This window comes from Sus scrofa, chromosome 7 (assembly GCF_054392235.1).
Source record: "Sus scrofa isolate SSC_HxYL_T2T_F1_AM1 chromosome 7, Sscrofa_HxYL_maternal_Yorkshire_Landrace_v2.0, whole genome shotgun sequence".
NCBI classification, from domain to species: domain Eukaryota; kingdom Metazoa; phylum Chordata; class Mammalia; order Artiodactyla; family Suidae; genus Sus; species Sus scrofa.
Window position 1 is genome coordinate 51,212,105 of NC_139389.1, and position 22,896 is coordinate 51,235,000.

Sequence of the window (22,896 nt, forward strand, 5' to 3'; positions counted from 1 at the left end):
TGAGGGAAGTCAGAAAATAGTAAATAAAAGGAAATATAGAAGCATCCAAGGTCAGAGGGACACACAGGTCTACAGATCATGTAGAATTTTGTAACCAGGGTGAGAAGTTTGTATTTTGGTGTAAGTGCGGTGAGCATTATTGGGTGGTTTGAAAAAGGACAATGATATGCCCTGATTTTTAATCAATTTGAAAGATGCTGTGTTGTAGAAGCAGGAAACAGGTGTTACAAAAAGAGTGCTGTGTGGTCACCAAAACTGTACTATTCCCCACCTGGCCAGACAGGAAGATTATATTACCCAGTCTCCCTTTCAGGTAGATGGGGTCATGCGACTAGCTTCTGGCCAATGGGATGTAAGCCTCAACCCTGAAACTTCTCATGTGAATCCCCATGAGTTCTTCTCTCATCTGCTGGTTGGACACTGCACTTTGAGGAAATAAAGGATGGTAGAGTCTACTTGAAAGAACCTGGTCCTTGAATGACTGTACGGAGCAGAGTCTCTTTGCCAGAAATTATCCTTTATTGTGATACGCCACTGAAATTTCAGTACTATTCGCTGAAGCAGTCAGCCTAACCTGACTGTACAGACAATTTGTGTGGTAGTACCAAAAAAAAAAAGAAAGAAATTATAATGGCTTGGGTAGTGTGCAGTGACTGGACTTGGAATATCATTAGAAAGTGGAACAAACAGGACCTACTGACGGATGTGATGGAAATAAGACTGATGTGAGCAAATTTTTTTTTTAAAAATGACTCTTTAGGATTTTTACATAAAGTGTTGCATAGCTTGTGGTTTCTCTAACTGTGGGGAGATGGGAAGGGGCATGTGTTTACAGGGTGGAGGAATTAAACATTTTATTCTGCCTAGGATACATTTTTATTTTTTGTTTTTTGCTTTATTTTATTTTATTTTTTAGGACTGCACTTGTGGCATATGGAAGTTCCCAGGATAAGGGCTGAATTGGAGCTACAGCTGTCAGCCCACACCACAGCCACAGCAACACATGATCTGAGCCATGTCCCTGCCACAATTCATGGCAACACTGGATCCCGGACCCACTGAGCAAGGCCAGGGATTGAGCCTGAATTCTCATGAACACTAATCGGATTCGTTTCTGCTGCACCACAATGGGAACTCCAGGATACATTTTTAGATACTTAATTATGTATTGAAATGGAAACAGTTGAATCCATATCCCAGAGGAGAGGGAAGGACTGAAGATAAATTTTGGAATCACTATTGAATCTGGACTCAACCAACATTTGTATTCACAATCCTTGTCTGCTGAATAGGTTGTTTCTCCTAAGCAGGCCCACTCCTTCCCACTGTCTTCTGTTTTAAAGATCTTACTCATAAAGCTGCACACACACAATCATATTAGAGAGGGATAGTACAAGCAAGGAAACACAGTGTAAAAAATTAGACTATGGAGATATATATATATAGTTTTTTAGCTAAAATTCTGTTCCTAAGAAAATGAGGCAACCACCCAAGTGTCAAAGGAAAGAACAAGACAAGAGGACTGGGAACCTCTTAAGTACAGCTGAATAGATTCTTCTGATTCCTGTTGAGATTATAGGAAATAGAAAGAAGAAAAGATGACCCCTTAAGCATAATTCCATTTACCACACTGTCAGTTCAGGTCACTGAGACAAGGTCTAAAATTATCTACCACAAAAGTTAAACAAAGAGGCATAGTTTTTTAAAAAGTGGCTCATATTTAAAGAAAAGATTATTACTCTTACTACTCAGGACAAACTCTTTTGAAAAACATCATTTGTAATCCCACTCCTCCAAGATAGCTACTGTTAACTATTACACTTTTCCACAAATTATTCAGCAAATATATTTCTCTTTTTTGGGGGGGGGGTTAATTTGAGAAGAGAAAGTGCCAACCGTCTGCATTAATATTCCTTTAAATATTAGCATATTACACATTTACCCTCCTGTTTGCTACCTGGTTATATTTATCCTTTGTCAATTAACTAGTAATATCCCAGGGCTTTGTTTTCCATATGTGCTTTTGTCTCTGTGTTAGACTAATTTTTTCCTACCTAAATATCCATTCCTTCTATCTTAGAACCCCCAGCTTTTAGCTGTGCTTAAGGCCACTTGAAATAAGACATGTTCCAGCCTCACTTGTAGCAAGGTGTGGCCATATGACTAAATTCTAGCCTAGGGAATATTAGGCCGAAAATAAATATATCAGCTTCCAGGAAATTTCTTTAAGAGGCAGTGATATGGACCCATTATATTCTTCTTCCATCTTTTGTTATTTTTTTTTTTTTAAGGGATGTAACCACAGCATATGGAAATTCCCAGGCTAGGGGTTGAATCAGAGCTGTAGCCTGTGACCTACACCACAGACACAGCAACACCAGATTGGAACTACACCTGCGGCCTACACCATAGCTCATGGCAACGCCAGATCCTTAACTCACTGAGCGAGGCCAGGAATCAAACCCACGTCCTCATAGTTCCAGATGACCAGACACTTACTTATTCGAGAGAAGACTAGATTTCTATTTTGCTGAAGTCGCTATTTTTTTTTTTTTTTTCTTTTTAGGGACACAGCTGTGGCATATGGAAATTCCCAGGCTAACAGTGGAATCAGAGCTGCAACTGCTGGAATACACCATAGCCACAGCAACACCAGATCCAAGCCACGTCTGTGACCTACACCACAGCTCACAGCCACTGAGTGAGGCCAGGGATTGAAACCCGCATCCTCATGGATACTAGTGGGGTTCGTTATCTCTGAACCATAATGGGAACTCTTTAAGTTGCTATTTTACAGATTTCTGATGCCCGTAATTAAGCCTAATCTTAACTAATATAGATAATAAATTCAACTTCTCATTTTCAAATGAATGTTAGTTTTGAGAGACTTCTTGAATGGCAGATAGTTGTTGGAAGAAATCATGAAATTAATTAATTAATTAATTAATTAATTAATTTATTTTTGCTTTTATTTAGGGCTGCACCCATGGCATATGGAAGTCCCCAGGCTAGGGGTGGAATTGGAGCTGTAGCTGCCAGTCTATGCCACAGCCCCAACAACACGGGATCAGAGCTGCATCTGCAACCTACACTATAGCTCAGGGCAATACCAGATCTTCAACTCACTGAGCAAGGCCAAGGACTGAACTCACATCCTCATACATACTAGTCAGACGCATTACTGCTGAGCCACAATGGGAACTCCAAAATATACTTATTTTTAAAAGTTTTCAGATTTTAAATCTTGATCGATCCCTTCCCTCTGACACTTCCTTTTCCATTTATTGTCCCTTCTCCCCTCTCTAGTCCTCTCTTTCTTCACTGCCACATTCCCACTCTGGGTGTGCATGTCTTCTTTCCATCACCGGGGCCTCTGCTGGCTCAACTGGCCCCTTTGTAGGCATTAGAGAGAAATAGTCCTCAAGGCACCTTCAATTCTTTTGGTTCATGACTTGACACAAGGGCTGACTGTGGGAATCAGAAGAAGGCAGCCCTTCCTCCAAGTAGATCCAGTCCCACAGAGAACATATGGTTTGGCAGGCAGAACCTGGGCTGGTTTTTAATCCCTACTTGCCCCCTTGGCTGGTGCCCTTGTGCAATGAATGCTCTGCCCATGTATACAGCTGGCCAGTCTTCACCTGCAGGCTCAGCTCATCTGCAACAGGACTCTGGTAAAAATAAGTATATATGGCTCTCCCGGTTCACAGAACAGTCATCTGGACTTAGTTATCAAGTATCACTCTTGTTATTGGTTTTTCAGCCCAATAACCCACTTTGTTTATCTTATTCTTGATTATAGGCAAGAGTCCTACTGAGATTCACTTGGTGCGGGCATATGTCTCCATTGCTAGATCATATGGTAGTTCAATGAGCCACCTGGAACTGGAGGGCCCTTTACCTCCAAGAGGGGAGGCTACACCTAATTTAACTCCTTATGGGACTAGGGATCCCCAAGCTCTCTGGGTGTTAGAAACCATCATTTCCCAGCACTATCCCTAGGGGCTGGCACCTAAGCTCAGCTACTTCAATCCTGAGCCCAGCATGATTATGTGCCCTTTATCCCCCATTTTTCCTATCAAAAAGGACGAACTAAAGGGTTAATAGCCAAAATATACAACCCGCTCATACAACTTAACATCAAACAAACAACTCAATTAAAAAATGGGCAGAAGACCTGAATAGACATTTAGAATCTAAAGACGACATACAGATGGCCAATAGGTACATGAGAAGAGGCTCAACATCATTAATCATCAGAGAAATGCAAATCAAAACAACAATGAGGTATCACCTCACACCTGTGATGATGGGCATCATTGAAAAGAACAAGAATGTCAAATGTTGGCTAAGATGTGGAGAAAAGGAAACCCTCATACGCTGTTGCTGTGAATGTAAATTGGTGCAACTATCCTGGAAGACAGTATGGAGGTTCCTGAAAAAAACTAAAAATAAAACTAGCATAGGACCCAGCAATTCTAGGACTGGGTATATATTTTAAGAAAATGAAAACACTAAATCAAAAAGATACTTGCACCCAGTGTTCACGGCCACACTATTTACAATAGCCAAGATGTGAAAGCTGTGTCCATCAATAGATGAATGGACAAAGAAGATATGGTTATATGTATACAATCGGACTCAGTCATAAAAGAGAATGAAATCATGCCACTTGCAACAACGTGGATGGACCTGAAGGGTATTATGCTTAGTGAAATAAGTCAAAGACAAATACTATATGATATCACTTATATGTGGAATCTAATAATAAACTAATGAATCTAACAAAAAGGAAACAAACTCACAGATACAGAGAACAAACTAGAGGTTACCAGTGGGGAGAGGGGAGGGGGAGGTGCCACATAGGGATAGAGGTACAAGATACTGTGGATAAAATAGATAAGTTACAAAGCTATACTATACAACACAGGGAACAGAACCAATATTTTATGGTAACTAGAAATGGAGTATAACCATTAAAAATTGTGAATCACTGCATTGTAATCTGAAAATATTGTAAATCAACTATACTTCGATGAAAATAAAAATAAAATAATAAAAAAGGTGAGCTATGAGGGGGCAGGAGTTCTCCATGGGGATAAGTAGTCTCATTTCTTTTGTCTGTGAGTTCCAGCTCACTCCAAATGATGCTACTCGCATTCACCTGAACCCTTTGCCCAATATTTTTGGGTAAAGAATGAAGAGTGACACATAAAACAGCTACCTTTTAATCTACGTGGTATAGTACGTTAATGTAGAAATCAGAACTAGATTTCATTTAAAAAAGAGCAGAAGAACATCTGACTAGGGGTTGAGGCTTGGGGTCCAATTCCGTGTACGCAATTATCTGACTTATCTTTTCTAGAACATTTTATAAATCCAGGCCTTGGATTTTCCATTTTTAAAATAAGAATACGGTATGGCACAAATCCACAGAAAAGAAAATCATAGACTTGGAGAATAGACTTGTATTTGCCAAGGGGGTGGGGGAGGGAGTGGGATGGACTAGGACCTTGGGGTTAATAGATGCAAACTATTGCCTTTGGAATGGATTAGCAATGAGATCCTGCTGTGTAGCCCTGGGAACTATGTCTAGTCACCAACTATGTCTACCATTAGCATGGTAATGTGAGAAAAAAGAATGTGTACATGTATGTGTGACTGGGTCACCATCCTGTACAGTAGAAAAAAAAATTGTATTGGGGAAATCACAATTTAAAAAAATGATTAAAAAATAAAAATAAAATAAAATGAAAAAAATAAGAATATTGGATTAAATTATCTTTCCACTTTACAAGTGAATGATTTCTTCCCTCCCTTCCTTCTTTCTTTCTCTTTCTTTCCCTCCCTCCCTTCCTCCTTCCCTTCCTGTCTCTTTCTTTCCTTTTTATTCCCATATGAACTGAGATGAAAAATCCATGGATTTTTTTTTTCATCTTTAATGTTATCATCTTAAACAACTTAAATTAACAGACTTTTATTTATTATTCTTTTCTTCTTTTCTTCTCTTCCTCTCCATGTCCTCAGAGGCCCTCCTCCCTACCAGGCACAAGCAGTTCCAGCCTTTCCATAAGTTCAAGTTTTCATGAAGCATGGAAGAGACATTGCCTTCAGACAGCTTTTGTTTCCAGCCCTGCCACAACTCCCCTGGCAGCAGAGGGAGGGCACCAAGCCTGATTCCCACTACAGGGAGGGTAACACAGGGAGGGCAGAGACTAACTGCCTCAGCAGCACATGTCCTGATACCTTTGCTGAAGCTCTGCCACCAGCAACTGAAGGGGCTCAGGCTGCCAGGTGTTATCCCTGGTTCTGGCAGGGGGCGGAGGAGCAACCTTTTTGCATCCGTCCATCTTTGCGCTCAGGAGCATGTGCTTTGTACTGTGCTGAGAGGATAGCAATGCCCCACCACCAGGGTTGTCATGACAACTAAATCCAGCCACTGTGAAGAACGTGGAGCTGGGCGCATAAGTAACAGGTGTCTTTCCTTCCAGAGCAGGAAACGTGTTCCATGAACTGGCCCCTCAGTCAGGGTCACTTAATGTGGATGCAGGTCAGAATCAACTTGGGGATCTTTTTCTAGACCCTCCCCTGGATACTCCTTTGTTGGTAGAAATAGGGTTTCTGTGTCAAAGGCTACTCAAATTATTAAACAGTAATAATACAAATCTTAGAAAAAGGATATATGCATTCGACATCGATCTTCGTTCCACCAACATGGGATTCCCACTGTATGTCTTAGTTTCTTCCTACTGGACACAGAAGTTCAGAACTGCAGAATGAGAGCAGAGGTGGTGGGCAGTATGGACCCATAGACACAGGGTGACTAAACGACTACAACTCCGCAATCTTGAGTTTCCAGGCTGTTGCCAGAAAAGCTGCCCTATTCTCAGTCTTGCCCCCACAAGACTGTACCCTCTTTAAGAGCTCAAATCCCAAAGAGTTGGGGGTCCTCGGGCCTGGGATTTAATCGACATGCAAAAACAATGTTCATGTGCCAAAAAAACTAGTGGTCTGACAATGAGATTGCAACCTACTTTATCACTTTTACCAAGCGTGGCTAGGCTGAGAACAGAGTCCCTTTCAATCTGACGTCTCCTTTCTCAGGACTGCCTTCCTCTATACCAGCTTGGGTCTAACCTGCATTTTTCTGGGGCTTTTCTGCACACAAATGGGATCTCACCAGGAACACAGCTTTCTTTTCTTTTCTTTGAAGGCTTAGAATTCCTATTTATTTCACTTTTTAAAAATACATATATATATTTTTAATATATATACACATTCTTTTTCTCACATTATCCTCCATCATCCAGTGCAAGTGACTAGATATAGTTCCCGGTGCTACACAACAGGATCTCATTGCTTATCCACTCCAAATGCAATAGTTTGCATCTATTAACCCCAAATTCCCAGTCCACCCCACTCCCTGCCCCTCCCCCTTGGCAACCACAAGGCTATTTTCCAAGTCCTTAGGAACACAGTTTCAAGGGCTTGACCTGTCTCAGGCTTGGTTTGGGAGAAATATTTTATTTCCAGGTGTAAACGGTAGGTAAACAATGTTTTTCCTAAAGTGAAAAATGTGAGCATGGACATTCTTTAACATGTGGCTTACATTTCAATGTAAACGTTCTTGTAATATTATGGTTAAAAAGGAAATAACTTGAATTGAAATTGATGATTTGGTAACTTCCATCTTGCTATCAGATCTGTGCATCCAGAAAAAAAACAACTGCCTCTTCTCTTTCTCCTCCCCCTTATTTATAGCCTTATTCTTGCTCTGTAATATACTGTATTTATTGTTTTTCAAAGTAAATCAATTACAACGTAAAATATTTTTAATCTTTTGTTTTGTCTGTTATTCTTCATATAAATAATTTGTTGCCTATATGAGGTTAGGGGGGATTTCCGCATTCAGTGGCTTTTTCTAGGACACTGGCTCACTTAAGTGTGCATGTGCACATGCACACACATGCGTGCACGCACACACACACACACACATGAAGATTTCCAGGTAATTGAGCTTTAAAGAGCTGCTCCCATAGCAGTTTAAAAAAAAAGCCTATTCAAATAATTTTGAAAAGAGCATTAGTTATCAAGATGAGTGAAAGATTTTCATTTCATATTTAGCAAGGAAGAGTTTTTATAATTGGCACTGACAATTAGTTCCATAAATAGGAAAGTTACTGAGAAAGAAATAAATCTAAAGGAATGCTGAATTAAAGTGGATCTTATTTAGGGCAGGGACCTGCAACTGGGGATGCAATTCCAAAAAGACCTTTCTAAACTACTGAGGAAGAAAATTTTAATATTATCTTCAGTATTTTTTTTTCAGTCCTTATTGATTTGTATTAAATCATCCTAATGGGGGAGGGATAAATTAGGAGTTTTGGATTAATTTATATACACTGCTATATATAAAATAGATAACCAACAAGGACCTATGAACCATACTACTCAATATTGTGCAATAAACTATAAGGGAAAAGAATCTGAAAAAAATAGATATATATGTATCATAATTGAATTACTTCACTGTACATCTGAAACTAACACAACACTGTAAATCAACTATACTTCAATTAAAAATATATATATACTATTCACATGTAGATATATATATATATACATTCATAAACACATATATACTAATTCACATATCTACACATGGAAAAAAAAGCATTAGAAACTCTTCATTTCCAGTGGAAGGAAAGAGAGCAAAACATTTATAAATAAATAAATAAATAAATAAATAAATAAATGGATTTTTCCTCCTGATCAGACGTATTACAAATAAATACAAACATTTTCATGAAATAGGAGGGCAAAGCATGGAAGAGAATCTCCAGTGAAGTCCGGGAAACTGCAAAAGTTTTACAAATATATCCTGCTGAACTCAATGCAATAATTTTTAACCCACATCTAATACATGCGGCGATGCTAACCTGAAAAAAAATCATACCAGTGGATAACAGGTCTACCATTGAACCCATGCTTCTCCTTTTTAGGATTCACCCCGAGCAATGGCATCTCCCAGAGTAGTCCTGATCCTGAAGAGCTGATCCCGTCTGTCTTTGTTACAACACTACGCTTTGTGTATAACCTGTGCTATTGTATTATATAAAGTTACACTGTATCACATTATGGCATCTGTCCTGGAGCATGGACATCCTTATTTACATTTCACCCTGCTCTTCACGATCCTTGTTCCTTGAAGACAGGGACCAAGTTTTCATCATCTTTGTTCTCCCAAGGTCTAAGCCAGGTCTTGGTGCAATTGATACTCAAATGTGTTTTTAATGTTGAATGAGTGAATTAATGTGCAATGTACTAATATAAGAAACTTATTATAACGGTGCTTGAGAGGAAAAAGTCTTATAAATAATCATGGCCTTTCCACTTTAGAGTGGAAATTCCTAACCAAAAACAAGATTTGAGCTGAATCTAGACACATCTGGGGTGTAGAAAATGTTTTTGAATAGCAGCACTCTAAATGTAGTTGCATTTAGAATGAAGCTGTTAGTAAAATTATGAATTGGTACCTAACACTTAATTTTAATCTAGACAATTTTAATGTGAATTCCTACCAAATTCCTATGTAAGCAACTTGATATGCGACATCTTCTTTCAACAGTACAAAATGAAAAAAATATTGGCAAAGCAAGTAAAGGAAGTCGCATTAAAAAAAGACAATTTACATATCAAAATGAAAACACTTATTTGAACTAAGGATTTTAGCTTGGGAAGAGATTTAGCAGAAGTGAAAACACACACACACACACACATACACACACACACACACACACACACACATCAAGCAGGTCACTGAATATCAAGAACCTACCTGCACCCAGGTGGCCAGTTATTATTTTTTAATCTTTACATTTTTTTTTCCCCACTGTACAGCAAGGGGGTCAGGTTATCCTTACATGTATACATTACAATTACATTTTTTCCCCCACCCTTTGTTCTGTTGCAACATGAGTATCTAGACATAGTTCTTAATGCTATTCAGCAGGATCTCCTTGTATAATCTTTACATTTATAATGAATAAACCCATAATAAGGAAGAGTATCTGATAAGCCCAGAGGGATGCTTCTGTAGCAACTCACTGTAATCCTGGTCCCTGAATCTTGCAAGCATTTTGAGAATCTGCTTGTTTTGAAGTAAACATAAATAACTTCATCCCTTTCCTTCCTGCAGTGGTAAAATGGTTGTAAACCTGGACACATCACCACTGCATTTCAGTTGACGCCTCTCCCTGACGCCCACCCCCACCGCCGAGTGCCATGCATGTCCACAGATGTGGAATTGTGAATTTCCAGACGGGAGCTCCCGGCTGTTAGAAGGGTTTTGAATCACTGCCTGGGAAGTGGGGTCCTGCCTTCCCTGGTGCTATTTTGTACATGGTTATGGACATTCAGCATGTATGCCAACACAAGCCATGGTGACAGTCCAGATCACTGCCAGCTACTTATTTGAGGTTGAGCGTGGCCCCCTTTTTTTTTAATGTCACACCAATGGGAGCAGCTCACCCTCCTTACAGGACAGTGAGTCAGAGGTCAGGCTTGACGGGGCGATGCCTTCTGCTCTATGTTCTATGGCTTTTCCATAGCTTCTTAGATTCACTTTTTCTATGATAAAATGTAGTCCTAGGTAAGAAACTTGTGTTGACTAGTTCTGTCAACCTCCATGCCCTGTGCTTGAAGCTGGGTCAGTGTCCTTAAATCAGCTGTCAGAAAACAGCATTTTTTTTTTTTCTAAAATGTAAGGAAAAGAAGGGAAAAGAAGAAAGAAGTCAGTGGGAGAAGGAACAGCTCACTGGGCTCGGTACAGAGACACACATTTTGAAAGGGCAAAAAAGGCAGATGTTTTACAGCCATGACAATATTTTAACACCTGAACGTTCAACTCTACTAAATAATTCCAAATATATATTTCAAGCATACCCAAGGAATTGGATAAAAATTTTGCTTTGCACAGAGATGTTTGGGTTCTGATAGAAAGTAACAGTAACATGGATTTTTTTTCTTTTTTTTTTTTTTTTTTGGCCATATCCAAAGCATGTGGAAGTCTGGGGTCAGGGATTGAACCTGCCTACTGCAGTGAAAACACCAAACCCTTAACCCGCTGAGTCACCAGGGAACTCTGTGACATGGATTCTTAAAGTAGAACTTCCCCAAATAAGGTTCTTTTTAGTTTTCATAACATCAAATCTTACAGAAAAATTTTAGCTATCGCTATTTATTAGATCATCAAATTTCTGTGTCATGAGTCCATGGGACACATTAAAAAAATATTTTTAGGAGATTTTTCATTCATGAGAGCTATGTATATCTGGAAACATGTGGGGTGCCAGCAAAATTTATACTTTAGGATTTCTCTCCCTCTCTCTCTTTTTTTCCCCTTTTCTTTTCTGCAGCATATGGAAGTTCCCAGACTCAGATTAGAGCTGCAGCTGCAGGCCTATGCCACAGCCACAGCAATACCAGATCCAAGCTGCCTCTGTGACCTACTCCACAGCTTGCAGCAATGCTGGATCCTTAATCCACTAAGCAAGGCCAGGGGTCAAACTTAAATCCTCATGGACACTATATCTGGTTCTTAACCTGCTGAGCCACAACGAGAATGCCTGCCTTAGGATTTCTCTCACGGCAAAGTGGGTTAAGGATCCAGCATTGTCACTGCAGTGGGTTTGTCACCACTGTAGCACAGGTTCAACCTCTGACCTGGGAATTTTCACATGTCACTGGCACAGCCAAAAAATAAAAATAAAATTTACACTTTAGGTAATAGTTCTGCACCAACTCAGAGTAAGAATGAGTTAACAACTTTACATTACATAGGAAAGCTCTCAGGAATATTTCTGTTTTCATATCACAACTATCACTATTATAAAGAAGTTAGGAGTTCATGTTGTCGAGTAGCAGAAACGAATCTGACTAGGAACCATGAGGTTGTGGGTTCAATCCCTGGCCTTGCTCTGTGGGTTAAGGATCCAGCATTGCCATGAGCTGTGGTGTGGGTCGCAGATGCAGCTCGGATCCAGCATTGCTATGGCTGTGGTGTAGGCTGGCAGCTATAGCTCCAGTTTGACCCCTAGCTTGGGCACCTCCATAGGCCTCAGGTGAGGTCCTAAAAATCAAAAAAAAAAAAAAAAAAAGAAGAAGTTAGTGTAGGAGTTCCTGTCAAGGCTCAGTGGAAAAGAATCTGACTAGTATCTATGAGGATGCAGGTTCAATTCTTGGCCTTGCTCAGTGGGTTAAGGATCTGGTGTTGCCCTGAGCTGTGGTGTAGGTCACAGACACGACTTGGATCCTGTGTTGCTGTGGCTGTGGTGCGGGCTGGCAGCTGCAGCTCTGATAAGAATCCTAGCCTAGGAACCTCCATATGCCATGGGTGTGGCCCTAAAAAGACAAAAATAAAAAATAAAAATAAGGAAGTTAGTGTACTTGTGAAATATAATATTGTACTCTGACTTTCTTTTAGCAGCTGTCTATGGGGGAGTGTGGGGTATGGCTGCTGTAATACTTTGTTTACCATAAAAATACCCCATGGAATTATATCTGAAGATAAATTCATATATATTCATATATATTTTCCAGTTGTTTAAAAACAGTTGAACATCAGAGACCTAGAAGAGCCATAACTTGGGTAATTCAGGATGCACTTTGACCTGGTTTGCATCTTTCAGAAAATTTAGGCAAACACAGGTGAAATTTGACCTTTTTTTTTTCCTTCTAAGTGTAATGACACCAGGCTTCCTCTCTTTCTCTTTAGTGGAGCAAGTTGCTGAGGATAATTAGCTAATATTTATCAACTGTGTGTCACGGGCAGCGGGCTGAAGTGTTAAAACTTCTTTAAGACAAGAAAGCTTGCCTTTTATCTTTTTTCGCCACCCCCCGAACCCACAGTGCTAGACACAACTGCTCAATAATTTCAATGATAGGAGTGTTATTACAATGTCACGAGACATATTTCTACAATATTTTCTTAGCCTCTTTGCTGAAAACTCTATCTTGTCCTGCTTTACTTTACCCCATCTTCCTGCTTGAAAAACAGACGCAGTGAATGACTTAAGCTTAAGAACAAAGACCTAAGGCTTAAGTTATTCATAGGGTCAGCTGAATGAGGACTTAATGCGTTAGTCTAGGCACGCCGGACCTGTGCAGATTGGCATGCCGTTTGCACAGCATGATTTGTCCTCTTAAGAATAAAAGAGGAGCCCCATAGCCCCAAGGGGTTTATGAGGGGTCGTTAGCTGGATATGCATTAGCAAAGAAGGTGCAAACCTAGGCACGCTGGGTTGCTGCAGATAGGCAAGCCGTCTGCAGAAGCACAATGGTGATTCTCTAGATGCTATGCATGGATAGTTGATGCCAAGCTTCCTCATATGCTAATGATTGTTAAATGCCTAAAGATCAGAGTAAAAGCTTAATTGGCAACCGGCTAGGTGACTCTTAAAAATAACTTTAAAAAAACCTATATCCTGCACCTACAACCCCCTTCTCATGTTGACATAATCCTAAAAAACACAATAAAAGCGGTGTGGTTTCTTAAGGCGGTGCTCTTGGTCCCTGAGACCTTGAGTCCCCCGGTTCCCACCTTTCCTTAAGATAAATGTCTCTGTGTCTGGTTTTATGTTAACTTTTTCCCTTAAGTTTCACAGCACCCGTTCTTCAGCCCCATCCTGCTGAGCTGGTCTCGGCATGACAATACTCATTCAGCAAGAAAATACTGTTTTAGGAACACTCATCATAAACTTCCTTAAAATGGGTAGATGTGTGATACGGATATGGATATTTCTTATTAACAGAGGTGGGGCACTCAGTTCCAAATACAAAAAAATCAGTATGTCAGATATGCAAGATTAAAGGCATTCATGTGCACAATGTGAAAAGCTGATGGAGGGGAAGACAGATTAGGGAGGGACTCAGCTCTTCCTCTGCCTGAAAGCAGGGCCCCTGGGAGGTGGGGTGCTCACAGGACTGTGGTCCTAGCAGGATGTGGCGCTAAGAGAGGGGATGGCAAATGAACAGGACAGGCGTTTCTGTCCTTAGCAATTCCTCCTTATAACAAACTTATTCCTCTGTGGGAGCAGACTGGACGGGATTCCTAGGAGAGGCCCTTGACCTTCCCTATGCGCCGGCAGACTCCAGACTGTAGCCTGGAAGCCACCCACCTTGTCATCCATAAACTGCCAATCACGTTTCCCTTGTGGGAGGCCTTCCAGGGGGTCTCCTCTGATCTCAAAGACTTCTTTGGCACTACAGCTTCCCAAGACCTCTGTTTCTTTGCTGGTACCTAGAAAAAATACCTTTCAAAAGGTGCTATGTGTTTTACAGAGAGAGATTTCACAATGGGGCTTACCTTAAAGCTAAAATAACACTGTGGTGTGAGTGGATTTTAGCCAGAATTTAATTGGGTCTGTCACTCTGTAAATGCCAGGTTACAGGTCCTTCACATGATGGATTCTGGGAAGGTGGTTGGGCCCAGTAATTTATGTCAACGAGGAATGCTAAGGCGACCAGAAACAAGCAGTGGAGGGGAAAAAAAAAAAAGAGAAAGCTGTGCATATCTGATGATTTTGCCCTGGAGAGTCCTTGTTTTCCTTCTGTTGAGCAGCTGATGTGCATGAGGGGATTTTTGTCAGGCTACTAGAATGGCAGCATCCTTACTTCACGTGATTTATGAAAAAGCATTTTGCACTATTTGACACTGACTTTATACAAGACAGCATCTCTCCCAGAAGGTTCATTAATCAACTCCCCGAGGTCCCTGAGTGTGAGATCTGGCGGTGTCCTGCTCAGCACGTCCAACTCCCTCCCTCCCCCAACAAGGCTGCCCCCGCATCTCCCTGGACTGGGCGGCCCGCAGATTCCCAGTCACTCAGCAGCTCGTTGGTCTCACCATTATGCATGCAAGTATCACCAAGGTCCCATGAAAGTTATATATGTGCACTTGGCACTTTCTCTCTAATGAGCTGGAAAAGGAAGTATTTCTAGATGGACAAACATAGGATTGAAGATGCACAGCTAAAGCCAAGTGTTTCAAATGGCAGCTGAAAGGCTACAAATTAAATGCATGAATAAAGGAGCACATCTCATAGAGGTAATTTCAGAGGGAGGAAAACAGGTAATTGCATAAGCATTCCTGTTTGAGGAGCAATGATATGCTTCTTTTACTTGCTGTTAAAAGGCTATTTGCTTTTTTAAGCATATTATCCAAATAGGATGTGAAGAAACAGTAAGTTCTCATTTTCATTTAGGTTGTATACTCTGAATAAACATACAGGGTTCCTCTTTTGGCCTGAAGCTGATAAAAGGCATCATTAGCATAATAATGACCTAACAATGGCGGGGATAACAGCAATGCTGCTCTCCCAGGGGCCAGGGAATGTTCCTAGGTAGTGTCCTGAATCGTGGTGATTTTACTGGTGGGGAAACTGAGGTTGGAAGGTCAAGTGATCAGGGACTAAAGGGCATCCTGGGGGCACTGAAGTCCGTGTGATTGCCCCAACCCTCCAGGGTGGCCTCAAATTCCACTCCCCATCTAACCCTCTGACATTACTCCCTGCATAGAATCTCTCTTGTTTCCCTACTATTCCACCTCTGTCCTCCTGTTTAAATGGCAGAAGCTGGAGGGTATGGTGGGTGGGTAAGGACGCACTCGACTCTGGCTGGGTGGGAAGGGCCATTCTACCTCCCTTGCCAGCTGCGTCTTCACACAACCCACCTATCCTCTCCTCATCTCCATTCCCTCCTCTTTAGAGGGGATTCTAATAGTGGCTCCTCTGGGGATGGTTGGGAGGATCCCAGGGTTCATCCCTGTAAGGCACTTGGTGAAACCGACAACACCTCTTATTTGAACCCTGCCAAAAGCTGGACTGGTACATGAACCCGCTTTTTTTTTTTTAATTTAAATTTTATTTTATTTTTTGCTTTTTAGGGCCGGACCCTTGGCATATGGACGTTCTCAGGCTAGGGGTCGAATCAGAGCTGTAGCTGCCAGCCTACACCACAGCCATAGCAAGGCTGTATCCTTAACCCACTGAGCAAGGCCCAGGATCAAACCCGCACCCTCATGGTTACTAGTCAGATTCGTTTCCACTGTGCCACGATGGGTTTTTAAATTAGAATTACTCATTCTTGTATCTGGACTTAACTGATGTTCAGGTTCTTTGTGTTACAGAGCAGAAGAAATTCAGCGAGAGATAAAAGTGATGATAAGAAGATTTATTAAGATAGGACACTTGTGAGAGATGCGAGCAGGCAGGCAAAGAAGCTCTGCTCCAAGGATTAGGTGGGCTCCATTTTATAATCCAAGGAAAGTGGGAGGGGGAAAAAGACTGCCTTCTTTCTCGTCCTTCCAGTAGACATCAGGCTTACATCCTTGGCCCCTCTTCATATCCAGTAAGAAAGCATTGGACCCTATGAGGTCAAACTAGGACTGTCATGGCGCTTATTCAAATCAGCAGAAGGGCAGTAACAGATGCTAAAATGTGTCGAATCACCTCAGGTTTCTGTATATTGAAGGTCTCCTACTTTGGGGATGTCCTCCTTCCCTTAAGTTCCTGTCCTTGGCCGTAAGGATCATTATCTTGCTGAACTTGAATGCAGGGCTCATTATATGTTTCACTTAATGACCTGAGGCATATCTCATGCTTTTATTAATGGTTTTAGAGTTAAGCAAGCCAGCTTCGTTCTTACAGTGGCTCCCAAAGTCCCCTGGGTTTTCCTCTCTACCTATGGTCAGTCCCCTACTGGGACTTCCACAACAACCTGTGTAACTGTCCAGCTCTGTCCCTATCATGAGGAAAGTGCCCAGGCCATGCTGAGCGTGTTTGTTAAGTAAATAAAACCTCTCCTCCCTTTTTGCTTTCCCCCTACCTTTTTCTTTTTTTTCTTTTTTTTTTTTTTTTGTCTTTTTTGCTATTTCTTGGGCTGCTCCTGTGGCATATGGAGGTTCCCAGGCTAGGGGTCAAATCGGAGCTGTAGCCGCCAGCCTACGCCAGAGCCACAGCAATGCGGGATCTGAGCCGCGTCTGCAACCTACACCACAGCTCATGGCAACGCCAGATGGTTAACTCACTGAGCAAGGCCAGGGATCGAACCTGCAACCTCATGGTTCCTAGTCGGATTAGTTAACCACTGCGCCACGACGGGAACTCCTCCCCCTACCTTTTATTCTCCCACACAGGCACACTGTCTGCACTTTTATTTATTTATTTATTTATTTATCTATTTATTTATTTATTTCATTTTTTTGTCTTTTTGCCATTTTCTTGGGCCACTCCTGTGCATATGGGGTCCCAGGCTAGGGGTCTAATTAGAGCTGTAGCCACCGGCCTACACCAGAGCCACAGCAACTCGGGATCTAAGGCGGGTCTGCAACCTACACCACAGCTCACGGCAACACCGGATCCTTAACCCACTGAGCAAGGCCAGGGATCGAACCTGCAACCTCATGGTTCCTAGTCGGATTCGTTAACCACTGCGCCATGACGGGAACTCCTGTCTGTACTTTTATAAACTGACCACAGAGTGAGTTTACTTGCATGCCTTTGTTCCTGATGTCTTTCCTGTCTGGAAGCCTTCTGCTTCTTAGACAAGACCTCTTCTCTGGCTCCCACAGCTGACTGACCCCACATTGCCCTACGCCGTTCCTGTGAGAGCACGGCTCGCATGGTAATGGCGAGTCCGGGGAGAATGCAGCCGAGTCACAGCTGTCAGTCGCGGGTCCTTGACTTCTGTTATACCTCCTCCAGTGTCCTCCTCTCTTTCTGGCCAGTCCATCCTGGTTGCCTTTGGGATGTTCTTCCTCCCTACCCTCAGGGCTCTGTTCTGGATCCTGTTCTCTTCTCCCTAAACATACACCCAACCCTAAGTGCTCTTTTTCCCTCCCTTAACTGAAAATCCTTAAACTGACCATTTCTAAACCTCTTTCCAGACCGCTCTTTGGAGTTTCTGGACCATATAATCAACTTTTTCCCAGTCTTTTCACTCACATGTTCCCAAGGCACCGAAGACTCAACTTGTTCAGAATTACACTCAGTAGTTTTCTCCTCTATCAACATCGACTCCTCCCCCTAAAGTTGTCACTCACCCTGGTGCTCCTCCGAAGTGCCCCAGGCTTAAAATGACCACTCGTTCCTCTTGTTCTCCCATTTCCATCAAAACTCTGAGCCAGTGGGCTAATCTCAGGAAGGTGTTAGGAAAGCTAACTAATCAGTTACCAGGATCCTAACTTCTCCTAGGAGTGTTTACGTATTAGTTCAAATGAATCTCCAATACTGTAATTCCAGGTGCCAAGAGGGGCATTTTGGAGGCATTCCTCTTAGATTATAGAATCCGGTTGGTTCCAGGGATGCCCAGACTGAATGGCTTCCTCCAGGTGTCCTTGCTGTATCATTCATTATAAGTTGGAAACAAGGATCTCCTTCCTCCTTTTGTTTCTCTGCTTCCAGAGCTCCTCCCTACCTCTACGATCTTGGAAGGGGCTCTGTTCTACTCCATTTCTTTCCAGGCCAGATAGGTTTTGACTTTCACATCTCCCCATCTCCCTTTAGCTTTTGAGGGCAAGCTTGACCTCTCTAGAACACCTCTACTGAAGAAAGGGAACTCTAGGAGTTCCCGTCGTGGCTCAGTAGTTAACGAACCCAACTGGCATCCATGAGGATGCAGGTTCCATCCCTGGCCTCACTCAGTGGATTAAGGATCTGGTGTTGCCATGAGCTGTGGTGTATGTTGCAGACGTGGCTCGGATCCCATGTTGCTGTGGCTGTGGTGTAGGCCAGCAGCTACAGCTCCAATTGGACTCCTAGCCTAGAAATCTTCATATGCTATAGGTGTGGCCCTAAAAAAAAGACCCCCTCCCAAAAAAAGGGAACCCTGGCAGCTGTGAACTCAGAGGTAAAAGTGTAGTGAGCTCATTGATCCTGCTTGCTTGCTGACCTAACACAGGGATGGATACCATTTCACACTAACTGGAATAGTGCATCTCTCTGTCAAAGAATCACTATTCCCTCTTTACTGGCTCTGTTAGTCATAACGATCATTTTTTTTTTCATGCTTATTCTTAAAAATGCATTTGAAGTGAGTTAAAGAGGGACAAAAAATAGAACAAGGGAGATAAATGTAGGGAAATAAGGCTGAAAATAGGTAGGGTCGGTGCACAGAATACAAAGAGGGTAAAGATGGGACATAGAGGTACAGCAAAAATTAGATGTGGGGCTTCTCAGTGGTTGGAACAAAGGGGCAAACACAGGAAGTTACCAGAATGCATTAATGCTGTTTACATAACGAAAGCACAACTTTCTTGGCATGTTTGTGTCTGACACCCAAAAGAGATTTCTTTTCCTAAACTTGTACCAGGTATGATGTCGTGAACTATATCCAGAGCAATATTTTTCGATACACCCAATGGTGAGTTTCTCAAAGCTAATTCTTAAGCTGGTCCTCAACACAACAGGTGGTTCAATGCCAAACCAAAGCTAACGAAAGGCACTGATTCAAGGGCCCCCTATATTTTGGTACACGTGCATGGCTTCCTGTGCATGGTATAATATAAATGTTAAGAACATGGGCTCTAGAGACAAACTGCCTGAGTTTGGGCCCCAACCTGGCCACTTTCTGGCTATGTGTGATTGAACAAATGACTTTATCCCTTTGGCTCTGTGTAGTCATCTATAAAGTAGGAGTAATAGTATTTTCCACCTCATAGGGTTATTCTTAGGATTAAATTAGTCGATATGTGTGAGGAGTTTAGGATAGCACCCCTGGGCAAAATTCAAGCTGTTATCCATGCAAAGGCACAAAGGGTAGAACATCTTAAAGAAAGACTACACACGATTTAAGCCACACACAATAAATACATTTCTTATTGCTGCACTTGATCACACTTAGGAGGCGCAGACTTGAGATTACACTTTTTTCGTTTGTTTTTGTTTTTGTTTTTTTGTCTTTTTAGGGTCGCACCAGTGGCAGATGTAGGTTCCCAGGCTAGGGGTCCAATCGGAGTTGTAGCAGCTGGCCTACACCACAGCCACAGCAAAGCAAGATGCAAGCCATGTCTGTGACCTACACCATAGTTCGTGGCAATGTTGGATCCTTAACCTGCTGAGTGAGGCCAGGGATCGAACCTGCATCCCCATGGATACTAATCAGATTTGTCTCCGCTGAGTCATGACGGGAACTCTGGATTACACTGTTTGACAAGAACTTAGCCTGCAGCAATTCTATGTGGCTGATTAAAGGGGGAGCCACATGCTCTGATAATCAACCAAGTGGAAGGCTAGGTCCACATCTCTAATGAAGATCAGGAACCAAGTGAACACACAGTGAATGGAAGACCATCCCTCCTCAGGGGGCTCTGCAGGGCTACCTGGGGAGGAATCCCAATGTGTCTCAGGAATGAATGCTGATCCACTAAGATACACATAGATCTTCAAGGGCCCTAATTCTGTGCAAGAGAAAGAGCTTGGCTGAAAGAACTTTCTTTCTTTCTTTGTCTCTTGTCTTGTTAGGGCTTCACCCGCAGCATATGGAGGTTCCCAGGCTAGGGGTTGAATCGGAGCTACAGCTGCTGGCCTACACCACAGCCACAGCCACCCCAGATCCAAGCCATGTGTGTGACCCACACCACAGCTCACGGCAATGCTAAATCCTTAACTCACTGATCAAGGCCAGGGATGGAACCCTCAACCTCATGGTTCCTAGTCAGATTCATTTCTGCTGTGCTACAACGGGAACTCCTAATTTGGAGAATTTTCAATATGATCATGATTATTTATCCATCCTGACCGTATATCTCAATATGAAACAAGAAGATATTTTACGTGTTTGCAAATTCCTAATGGATCCTGCAAGATGATCTGGATTCAGACAGAGCCCTAGATAACTGAGTTTTGGCTTTGGCAGTTAACACACAAGTCAATTAAATGTTGGACAATCACGGTTTCAGCATTCACATAGTTAATGAAATCCATTCTTTTAAAAGCCCTCAGTATCAGTTATTTATTGAGGTGACTTCTCATTGATGAGGGGAAAAAAATGCCTTCCTATAAGTACAATAATAATGCTAGCTCCTTTCTCCTCCATTTTGATCCACAGACATTTACCTGATGTTATATTATTTTCCTGATCAGTTAACCACTGATTACCATGATCTATAAAAGAAATGATGACTTACTCATAAAATGTGGCAAATGCTTAAATTGTTATGTTTCATTTGATTATTACTCTAAACAGTCAGGGTGTTGTCTTTATAAATTCTTTGTAAAATAGCATGATCGTCTGCTCACGACTTAAAATACTCGTGTCTACTTTATGTATTTGTTCATCCACGTCACCATATTCCTCAATAAACAATCACCTTGAAGTCTGCTTCTACATATGAAAAGTTTCTAGGTTTTAAGCCAAGAAAAAAGAAAAATTAACATTCTTTCTGGAGTTCCCGCCGTGGTTAACAACCTGACTGGCTTCCATGAGGATGCAGGTTCGATCCCTGGCCTCGCTCAGTGGGTTAAGAATCCGGCGTTGCCATGAACTTTGGTGTAGGTTGAATGCAGCTCGAATCCTGCCTTGCTGTGGCCCTGGTGTAGGCTGGTGGCTACAGCTCCGATTGGACCCCTAGCCTGGGAACCTCCATATGCCAAGGGTATGGACCTAAAATGAGAGAAAGACACCCCCCCCCAAAAAATATTCTTTCTTTCTTAAGGGCCACACCGTGGCATATGGAGGTTCCCAGGCTGGGGGTTGAATTGGAGCTACAGCTGCTGGCCTACACCACAGTCACAGCAATTTGAGATCTGAGCCATGTCTTCAACCTACACCACAGCTCAAGGCAATGCTGGATCCTTAACCCACTGAACAAGGCCAGAGATCGAATCCACATCCTCATGGATCCTAGTTGGGTTTGTTAACTGCTCAGCCATGAAGGGAACTCCCAACATGCTTTCTAAAAATTCTTAGAAAAAGAAAATTAACATGCTGGTTTTCCAGTATATTTTACAGATCTAAATCTAGTAATTTAACTAGTCGTATAAAAATATATGTGTGACTTAATTTACTAAAGCATATATGTACAGTTAGACTTGACAAGTATGATTTTTTTAGTTCACTTTTCAAAATTGTTTCTTCTTAAATATCTTCCTTAAACTTCTGAAATCGCACTTTCCTCATAAAGCATTTGGAACTAAACTGAAATGAAGTGACAGCTCTTTACTCCATGGCTCCCCCTTCCCCAGGCCCCGAATTTGTATATTCACTCATTTCCTCCCTCACTCACTTTGATTCTGTTCGCTTCACTTTTTGGTGAGGGGTATTATTTGTACGTGACTGTAAAATCTTATGTTAGTTTTAAAAGAGATTTATAAATAAATTTTCATACTTCTAAATCTTATAAAAGAATTAACATTTTTGGATAGGCCCAGCATTACTAAGTCTTTAGATAGTTCATTCTTCCTAGGTCTAAAATCAAACAAATTCATGTAGCAAAGTAAGCCCACACTGCTTATTTGGTCTTATTTACAGTGACTATTTCATTTCCAGTTAGTTTTTTTGTGTGATAGAATCACAGATTGAGAAATCAGATTTTTTTTTTTTTTGTAATTTCTTGGGCTGCTCCTGCGGCATATGGAGGTTCCCAGGCTAAGGGGTTGAATCGGAGCCATAGCCACCAGCCTACGCCAGAGCCGCAGCAACGCAGGATCCGAGCCGTGTCTGCGACCTACACCACAGGCACGGCAACGCTGGATCCTTAACCCACTGAGCAAGGCCAGGGATCGAACCCGCAACCTCATGGTTCCTAGTTGGATTTGTTAACCACCGAGCCACGACAGGAACTCCGAGAAATCAGATTTTTTGTTTTTTTTTAAAGGAGTCTCTTGACATAGAATTAAAGCA

At 41.9% G+C, this 22,896-nt stretch overlaps 1 protein-coding gene across 4 annotated transcripts in view; it reads right to left on the reverse strand.

Moving 5' to 3' along the window:
- PTCHD4 (patched domain containing 4) overlaps nucleotides 1-22,896 on the reverse strand; it is a 199,685-nt gene that overhangs the window by 56,105 nt on the left and 120,684 nt on the right. The gene's annotated exons all lie outside the window — the stretch shown is intronic.